Raw genomic sequence first — 10,416 nt, forward strand, 5'->3', positions numbered from 1 at the left:
TTTGCACATAAGTCCAAAAATCTCACCATATACAACCTTGAAGCTATTTTGTCTCTTAACAACTTCCTTGGTTACTCCCACAAAACTATCATCTTGCCTCTCCCCGAATCCAGTGCGCTCTGCCCAGTGTGCCTACAACCCCCTTATGTCCCATGAAGACTCAGTACCACTGCAGTGAGGTTTATCTCTACTTGTCTGTGCATCTTAGCCCCTGGCACAGCAAGAAGTACATGCTGAATGCAACTCAATGAGCATCTGACAAGTACAAACTGACTTTGTCAGTGATGCTTGGCAAATACTGTGGAATTCGGACCAAAGGTCACCATATTGTGGGATTTTCTTCACTATGTTGTGGCTCTGCTCTCAATACTCTAAAATTCTATCCAGCCAAGAACTTTGGCAGACTCTGGGCAGCCTGTGGGACTCTGTCTGAGCTTCAAAAATGACAAAACACAGGAGCAAAATGCAATCTTAATCCTCCAGCCCACCTAGAACAAATCCAGGAGACAAAGACATATAAGAACTTGGAACTCACACACCTGAAATTTCTCAAATGATCAAAGCTGAAGTAAACAAACAAGTCCATCAGGCTATAGAAAATATAAGATAAGAAATAATCTCTCAAGGGCCAGCCAAATATCTCAGTGGATTAAAGCGCCTGCTTAGGCAGACATGGGATGGGTGTTAGATCCCCGGGGCTGCAGTGCCAGCCTAACCCCTGGGGTGCGCTGAAAGGGCAATTGAGACTGGGCATGGTGGTACATGCCTGTAATCCCAGCACTTGGGAGGCTGTAATCAGGAGGATAACTAAGAGTGTGATCTATGCAGTGAGACCCTGTACACCCTGTACACCTTTCCTAAAATACAAAAAAAAAAAAAAGGAAGGAAGGAAAGAAGAGAGAGAGAGAGAGAGAGAGAGAGAGAGAGAGAGAGAGAGAGAGAGAGAGAAAGAAAGAAAAAGAATCAATCTCTCAGGTCAAAAAAGAAATGACAACAATTGTGAAAGAATTGCTCAGTACAGCTAAAGAAGACAGATTTAAAAAAAAAATAGAGAAGAATAGAAAAATGATGAAAACATGGAATGAACAATACAGGAAAGAAATAGAATGCATAAAAAAGATTCAGACAGATACCTAGGGAATTAAGAACTCCACTGAAATCTGGCAAAACCGCTTGAATGAAAGTGAAGATAGGGGGCCCGCCCATTAGCTCAGTTGTTTAAGTGCCTGCTTAAAGGAGGCAGTCAGTTTCTTTGAGCGGTGGCTCCATTCCCACATACTCAAGGCAACCCAGACCAGCGCTGCTGCAGGTCAATGGGGAGCTCCAAAAAAAAAAAAGAAAAAGAAAAGAAAAGAAAGTGAAGATAGACTTTCAGACTTTGAAGACAGTGCTACAGCTAATGAACGTGAAAGGAAAATCTCTTAAAGCTAACAAGAAACCAGGAAATAATAAATCAGCAGCTACAAGACAACACAAAGAAAAATAATATAAGAATAATAGATGTCAGTGAAGCAGCAGGAGACAGCACAAATGACATAAAATGACTACTTGCAGAAGTGCTAGCAGAAAATTTTCCAAACATGAGAAAAGAACCTGACATACAGGTAAATGAAGCCTATAAAACTTACATATCCATAATCACAGTAAATCTATACCTAGCACACAATAATCAAGATCTTAGAAATTCAGAAAAAAAATTAAAAGCTGCCAGAGAGAAGAAACAGATCACCTACAAAAGAAAGCCCATCAGAATCAAGGCAGATTTCTCAACACAAACCATCAAATCAAGAAGAGCTTGAAGTGAAGTATTTCAGGTCCTAAAAGAAAATAACATCCAACCCAGATTGGTGTATATGGCAAAACTGTCCATCAAATTCAATGGCAAAATAAGATCCTTTCATTAACAAGAACAATTGAAGAAATTTATGATCACCAAATTAACCCTACAAACAGTATTGACAGCTATTCTAGAAAGAGAAAGAAGTGATCACAGCTTCAAGAACAACAGAAAGGAACCACCAGAGCAAGTGATTAAAAGGAGGGGAAAAGTACAGAACCTACAGCAAAGAAATGACATGACAAACATAAGACAATATATATGAGTTATAACCATCAATGTAAACAACCTTAATTCAAAAGAAACAATAAAAAGAAACAGACTAGCAGAGTGGATTAAGAAAAAAATCCAACAATATGCTACATACAAGAAACACATTTAACTCAAAAGGAAATTCACAGACTAAACATCAAAGGATGGAAAACAATCCTCCATGCCACAGGAAATCAGAAAAAGGCAGGGGTAGCTATCTTGGTTGTTGACAATGTCAACTTCAAAACAAAAATCACCCAAAGAGATAAAGAAGGTCACTACATATTTATTAATGGAGAACTGCAAGAGGAAGAGATAACAATTATAAATACATATGCACCCAATGTAGGAGCACATTCCTATACAAGACAAATTTTAACAGACATGAAAAATCAAATGAGCAATAATACAATAGTAATGGGGGAACTTAACAAGCCACTGTCACAAAGAACTAGATCAAGTAGGCAAAAGCAGCAAAGAAATAACAGAACTAAACCAAATTTGGGAAGAAATTGACTTGGTAGACCTTTACAGAGTGTTTCACCCAGGAACTACAGAATACACACTCTTCTCTGCAACACACAGGACATTCTCAAAAATAGACCATATACTAGCACACAGAACACTCTTCAGTAAATGCAAAGGAATTGAAATTATCCCACGCATACTATCTAACCACAGTGCAATAAAACTAGAAATTATTGACAAAAGAAATTACAAAACACCATAAGCATATGAAAATTAAATAACAACCTCCTAAACAACCAGTGGGCCACAGATGAAATTAACAAATATTTACAATCAAACAAAAATGCAGATATAATCTATCGAAACTTACAGCATACAATGAAAGCTGCCTTAAGAGGAAATTTATAGTGACAAATTTGCACATTAGGAAAACAGTACAAGCTTAAATAAACGATCTTATTTTGCACCTCAAGCTCCTAGGAAAAGAAAAGCAAGTCAAACCCAAAGCCCAAAGAAGGCAGGAAATTATCAAGGTTAGAGCAGAAATTAATGCATTAAAGATGAAGAAAAACATTACAAAGAATAAATGAATCAAAGAGTTGGTGCTTTGAAAAAATAAATGAAATTGATAAACCCCTAGCCAACCTAATTAAAAACAAAAGGTAAGAAAAAAAAAACACTAAATTCATGCAATAAGGAATGAAAAGGGTGAAATCATTACAGACCCTACAGAAATTCAGAGGATCATCAATATTTACCTCCAAAATCTTTACTCTCACAGCATGGAAAACACAGAGGAAATGGACAGTTTCTTAGATACATATGAAATGCCAAAGATGAGTCAAAAAGTTCTAAAACTCTGGATAACCCAATAACAAGAAATGAAATTTAAAATGTAATAAAAAAAAAAGCCTACCAACAAAGAAAAGCTCAGGTCCCAATGGATTCACAGAAGAATTCTACAAGAAATTTAATTTTTATTTTTGGTACCAGGGATCAAACTCCCAATCTTGCACTTGCCAGGCAGGTGCTTAAGCTATTACGCTGTCTCCCCAGCCCTTCTACAAGAAATTTAGATATGATTTAATGCTAACTTTTCTCAAACTCTTCAATGAAATTGAAAGGGAAACAATTCTCCCAAACTCATTCGTGGAGGCAAGTATTACTCTGATTCCAACTAGAGAAAGATCCAACTAAAAAAGAGAACATGCCAATCTCTCTAATGAATCAAATGGAAAATCCTCAATAAAATACTAGCAAACAGAATGTAGCAAATCATCAAGAAGATTATACATCATGATCAATTGGGTTTCATTCCAGGAATGCAGGGATGGTTCAACATATGCAAATCCATAAATGTAATGCACCATCTCAATAGAACCAAGAACAAAAATCACATGATCATCTCAATACATGTAGAAAAAGCTCTTGACAAAGTTCAACACTCATGCATGATAAAAAAAAAATACCCTACAGAGAATCAGAGTAGATGGCCTACATCTCAACCTGATAAAATCCATCTATGAGAAACCAACAGCCAATGTCATACTAAATGGGCAAAACCTGTAGGCCTTTACTTTAAAATCCAGAATGAGACAAGGATGTCCACTTTCTCCACTCCTGTTCAATATAGTTCTGGAAACATTATCCAGAGCAATTAGAGAGAAGAAATACATAGAAAGAAAGAAAAGGAATAAGGATTGGAAAACAAGAAGTAAAATTATCATTATTTGCAGATGATATGATATTCTACATAGAGGACCCCAAAAGCTCCACTGAGAGTCTTGTAGGTTTAATCACCAAATTCGACAACAATAGAAAGATACAAAGTCAACACTCAAAAATCAGTAGTATTTTTGTACACAAACAACAAATGCACTGAAAGAGAAATTACACAATGCATTGCCTTTCACAATAACAGCCAAAAAAGTGAAATAGTTAGGAATCAATCTCACATCTCACAAAGGATGTAAAAGATACATACAGTAAAAATTACAGTACTCTGAGAAAAGAGATTGAAGTGGATTTGAGAAAGTTGAAAAATATTCCATGTTCCTGAATAGAAAAAAAAATCATTGTAAAAATGGCTATACTCCCAAATTTGTTATACAGATTCAATGCAATCCTTATTAAAATCTCATTAATATACCTCACAGAGCTAGAGAAAACTTACCTCAAAATTATTTGGAACCAGAGGAGACCCATAATATCAAAAGTGGTCATGAGAAACAAAAGAAAGGCAGAAAGTATCACAATCTATGACCTGAAATTATACTACAAAGGTATTATGATAAAATCAGCATGGTACTGGCATGAAGAGAGACCTGAGGATTAATGGAACAGATCACAAAATGTACTCTCACTCTGGGTCTCTGCCCCAGGGAGTGCTGACTGTGAGCTATCCCTGTCCTAGATGCACTGGCCTCCATCCATCTAAAATGTCCAGTAACATAGAGTGAGTCTTCCTGAAACCTGCAGAGGAAAATTCACAGAACAACTCAATTTGATCCAGAATGAGGTAGCTTCACCATTAGGAAACCATACTCAAAAAGGCAAAGATGTGAAAGAGTTTCAATAAAACACTAATAAACCATCATAATTGAAGAGTAATGCTGAATTTAAAAAGATATTTGGTCTCACTAAAGATTTGAGAGTGTGCCTCACTCAAATTCCTGACCATTTGAACTGTGGAACAAGTTTTCATTATTTTAGCAGTTTGGTGAACAGTGGTACATACAGCAAGACAGAGTCTGTGGTGAAGGAAGAGGAAAAGAAACAGAAGTGTAGTAAAAAAGAAAAGCAAAAACCATTAAGAGGATGGATCACACAAAGAAGAGAAAAATGAAGAGTGCTTTTAACACAGTCACAAATGGGGAAACAAATATCATCACTTCTGAACCCCTTAGCAGTATTTTACCAACTTCAGATAACATTCTCCCAAGCCACAGCAAAACCAGAGAAGAAAAGAAAATAGATGTAAAATATTCTCCCCGAGAGCAGCAGGAGAAAGGCACACTGAATTCAAATACAATCTTTGAACAAAAGCATTCCTTTCATAAAAGTTATACAGAAGATATTTTCCCAGTGATATCATCAGAATTAGATGAAACCATCCAAGATGAAAAAATAAGTAGACTTAAACAGGTACTGAAAGAGAAAGAAGCAGTTCTTGAAGAAATGCATAAGAAGATGCAACAAAGATAACAAAATGCCTTGCATTAAAGATTTCAATAAATAACTTTTAAATAGGCCATTTTTATTAACACAGTGATCCACACATATCTGCTAGGGATACGTTCCATGGTCCTAGTGGGTGCCTGAAACTGAAGATAGTATTGGAATCTGCAGTCCCTTGATAGCCACTCCAGTGCAGATGACAGCTACTTAAATACCATTATGGACACACTGGACAAAGAAATGATTGCTGTTTAGAGCAGAACCGTGTAAGATTACATTGCACTACTGAGAACTGACATTCAACTTAAACTTATAAATTATTTCTCCTTGGAGCTTTCCATTTAGTATTTTGCACACCATAGAAAACAGAACTATAGGCTAGGGAGATAGCTCAGCAACATAAACACCTGCCTGGCAAGCACAAGGTCCTGAGTTCATCCCCAGTACCAAAAGAGCACAACTAAGAAGCATGACTACTCTAAGTTAATTACAGATGCATTGATGTGTTTTTGAATATGACACTTGTTTTTCATGAATTGATTATAAAATTGTGTTGAAGAACTACAGAAAAGGTTGATTAACATGATGTGAATAATACACATCAGGTACCTGAACCATTGTCTTTTAGATCCCTTTTTTTGAAGGAAAAGTTATCTTTCTATTGTCTTAATTAAGAATTGGGTATTTGTTCAGGGTTTTTTATTACTGTATCTTTAGCTAAATTTCTTATGTGTTGCTTTAATAATAGTTACTATATATTGTTGAAACTTTGCAATTCAAGAGAAGAAAACATAACTTATGAGCTGTAAACATAATTTTATTGAGTTTGTATATGTATTCTTGGTGTCCTTTCCCCATAAAAATGATGATGCATTCTTTTCAACATTGTTAATTTTTAAAATGTTTATCAAAGAAGATATATTAAAGCAGCATTATTTAAATGTTGAGATATTTCTCTGGCATGAAGGATACTTATTTTATAACTCTACGACGCTATTTTGTAAATCCAAAACTGTATTTGGAATTCATGCTGTTTGAGTGTTTGATGTATTATTGACTGAAAGTGATGTATTACTGTGCAGCAGTTCATTCTCCTCCACTTCCTTTCTTTGTTTATGAGTACACATTAGTGTGAAAAATAGAAATGAACATGTGTCACATTTATTACTTATTAACATTTTTACTTAACAGAGTCATACATTTTTCTCTCTGGTTGATCTTTGATCTGGGAGAGATTGTGAGATTAGTATGGGCATATGGATTTAAGAGGGGGAAGAGAATAAAGTTATTAAAATTATTAGCCGACCCTGAAAATAAGACACCTTAACATAACTATATAATGGCAACAAAAATAATAAAGTAGAAAATACTAAACAGGAGTGAAGCAAATCAGTCAACTAGATTCTTTTCTTTTTAGTAGTACCTTTGTTGAGATATAGTTCACATACTATGAAATTTACCATTATGAAGTGGTTTTATTCAAAGGTGCAATCTATCAGTACTTCAGAACATTTTCAGCATCCTCAAATTTCATGCCCATTAGCAATCACCTCATTCCCCATTCCCCCATCTAAGCAACACAGTGTTTAGGTAGAATGACTTATGGTGAACATTTTGTATACATGAAATTACATATTTACTTTTTAACTTTTCTACTTAATATTTTCAAGGTTTGTTACATCATAGTATATGTTGGTACTTAATTATGTATAGTCAAATAATATTTCATTGTACTGATAACACAGTCATCCCTCAGTATCTGTGGCTGGGTTACAGAAACCCCAAGGACACCTAAATCCATGGATGTTCAAGTCCCTCATGGAAAATGCCATAGTATTTTCATATGTTAATATCCTCCTGTATAAGGCATTACATCCTTTCATAAATGTATAAATTCTACAAAAGTGATATGTGCATATTATAAAAAATGAGAAAATACAGTTAAACTACTAAAAATTTAAATATCACACTAAAAAATGAAAGTACTTCATCACTGAGAACTTTTCACAAGACTGATGTGTGTCCTTTCTGCTCTTTAAAAATGCTTCTCCTCCTATGCAATTATAAGCGCATATTTGTTATCAGAATAAGGTTCCTATTTATGTGATTTTGTATCCAACTTTTAAAGTTAGCAATCTTAAACTCTGCCTTTGAATAAACTTTCAGCTTTTCTAATAATAATGCCATTTCCACTCCAGAATATGAGTTATAGCTGTTTTCTGCAAAACACCATCAAATTTAGGACTGTGCATTTTGTCTGGGTGTTATACCCTAAAAAGATTTTTCTATTCAATACATTTTATAAAACACACACACACAAAAAAAAATGCAGACAAAACTTCAAACACACTCAGCTACCTTATCTAGACCCATGCCTATCACCATGCACAAAGCTACAATCAAAATGGATCAAAGATTTAAACATTAGAACAGAAACACTGAATCTTCTGGAGGAAAATGTAAGTAGAAATGTTAAACATATAGGGGAAGATAGAGAGCTCATGAACAAAAACAAAACTGCATGGGAAATACTTCAAAGAATCAATTCTGGGATCTTATCTTTTTGAAAAGTTTCTGCACTTCAAAGGAAATCCCTAACAGAGGAAATAGAATACCCACAAACTGGGAAAAAAATTATATCCAACTGTCCCACCATGTGCAAACATCATACCATCTCCTTAGTGTGAGAACCCGAAAGAGAAAAATGGAATCCAAAGGGTTCAGTAAATATCAGGGGAAAAGAATGCACTTATTCAAAAGGAAAGAGTCACTGAGTCAAGGAGGACAGGAGAGAAAGTGGGGAAAAGAGACTTATTTATGTATGTAAGCAGGATGATTTGGAGAACTGTATAGTGTATTTCTGTTGGCCTATGGACAGGAGCAGATAATACTTCATTTGTTTTGTCTTTTTTCAATTTGTACTTTTTCTCTTCTTAATTTCTTTCACATTTCTTTTCTTTTCTCTTTCTTCTTCCAATTTTACATGCATATATCTGGTAATATGAATAACTGGTTGGAAAAAAACACTAAGCATCACAACAAATACTGTGAAATTCATATTACTTTGTTAAGTAAAATTCTGTATCACTTGTATTTTTTTCTGTTTTAATTCTAATTTGTACTCTTTTTTAAAAATAAAAAGAAATTCTGTCCAGCCAAATAGTGCTCATCTTTGTGTCAATGTGTTGCTACCTAATTGAACTCAACTTGCAACATAATGTGCAAAAGATGATCCAAATAAATGGTGAATATTTAAAATTTTTAGTTATCACAGTAAAAGCAATTGCCATTAATTCTTCTCAAAATATTTCCCACCACTTAGTAAACATTTGCCCTACGGTTTCTGCGACTTTCTAAAGCACCTCTTCATGTGCTCTTGCATAAGTGTCTTTGTATGTTGTTACTGTTGTGTCCCTAGTTTGGAGCTAACTAAACATAACAGTGAGTGGTGCTTTACAGTGCTGTCCAGCAGCAAAGCAGGCTCGCAGCAGGCTCGTGAAAACAGTGCAGTGGGTCCTCATTCACTTCATTCACAGGAGCTGGCACCCCACAACTCTGAATTGTTATTTCCTGGTTCCGTGTTTGCTTTAAGAGATCTTTCCTTTCACGTTCATTAGATACATTGCTGTATTTGAGGTCTGAAAGTCTATCTTCAGTTTCATTTAAGTGGTTTTGCCAGCTTTCAATACAATTCTTATTTTCCTGGATATCTGTCTGAATCTGTTTCATGCATTCTGGTTCTTTCCTGTATTGTTCCTTCAGTGTTTCCACCATTTTTCTATTCTCCTCTTGGTTTTTTTTTTAGATCTATGTCTACTTTAGCTGTGCTGAAGAATTCTTTCATGATTGTTTTCACTTCTTTTTTAACCTGAGAGATTAGTTCTGATCTTATTTCTTCTATAGCCTAATGGACTTGTTTCTTTACTTTAGCTGCTATCATTTCAGAGGTTTCAGGAGTGTGATTTCCAAGTTCTTGTATGTCTTTGCCTCCTGGATTTATTCTGGGTGGGCTGGAGGACTAAGATGTTTTTTTTTGCTCCTGCATTTTGTCATTTTGAAGCTTCTAACAATCACCCAGACTTAGCAGTGGTGGGAGAGTGGTTGGTGCAGGCCAGTAAGGTTTCCACTACAATGGGGAGCAGGGTAGGACTCACCAAAGCTCTCACTACTCCTGGGGGTGACTGGCTGATACTGAATAAAGCTTCAGTGTAGGCCGTGCGTGTGGGCCAGATTCACTAGGATCCCATGGCCACTCATAATCCTCCTAAATTCTTAAAAGGTTGGATCAGTCCCAGCACAAGCTCCACACCTGTGAGCTGAGGGCCAAGGTATGCAGCTCACCAGAGTCCCATGGGCTGCAAAGAGTCCTCCAAAGTTCTTAAACGGTTGGACCAGACACTAGGAAAAGCCTACTGTGGGGGGCTGGTGAGATGGCTCAGTGGTCTAAAGCACCTACTTAGAATAAGCTTAGCAAAGCACAGGGACCGCAGTTTGATCCCCCAGCACCACATGCCAGCCAGCCCCGCCCCCTGGTGGGCTGAGCTGGCCACACACACACACACACACACACATACACATAAATAAATGTTTAAAAAAAAAAAGAAGAAGAAGAGCTGGGATATAGCTCAGTGCAGAAACTTCAGGTTCAATCTCCAGCACCGAAGGTAGAGGGTGATTACTTA

General features: G+C 36.1%; 1 protein-coding gene and 1 pseudogene across 1 annotated transcript in view; one reads left to right on the forward strand and one right to left on the reverse strand.

Moving 5' to 3' along the window:
* Clstn2 (calsyntenin 2) overlaps positions 1 to 10,416 on the reverse strand; it is a 710,452-nt gene that overhangs the window by 645,105 nt on the left and 54,931 nt on the right. The window lies entirely within an intron of this gene.
* LOC105743875 lies at positions 5,139 to 5,761 on the forward strand (annotated as a pseudogene).

The sequence above is a fragment of the Octodon degus genome, unplaced genomic scaffold (genome assembly GCF_000260255.1).
Source record: "Octodon degus isolate 3935 unplaced genomic scaffold, OctDeg1.0 scaffold00008, whole genome shotgun sequence".
NCBI classification, from domain to species: domain Eukaryota; kingdom Metazoa; phylum Chordata; class Mammalia; order Rodentia; family Octodontidae; genus Octodon; species Octodon degus.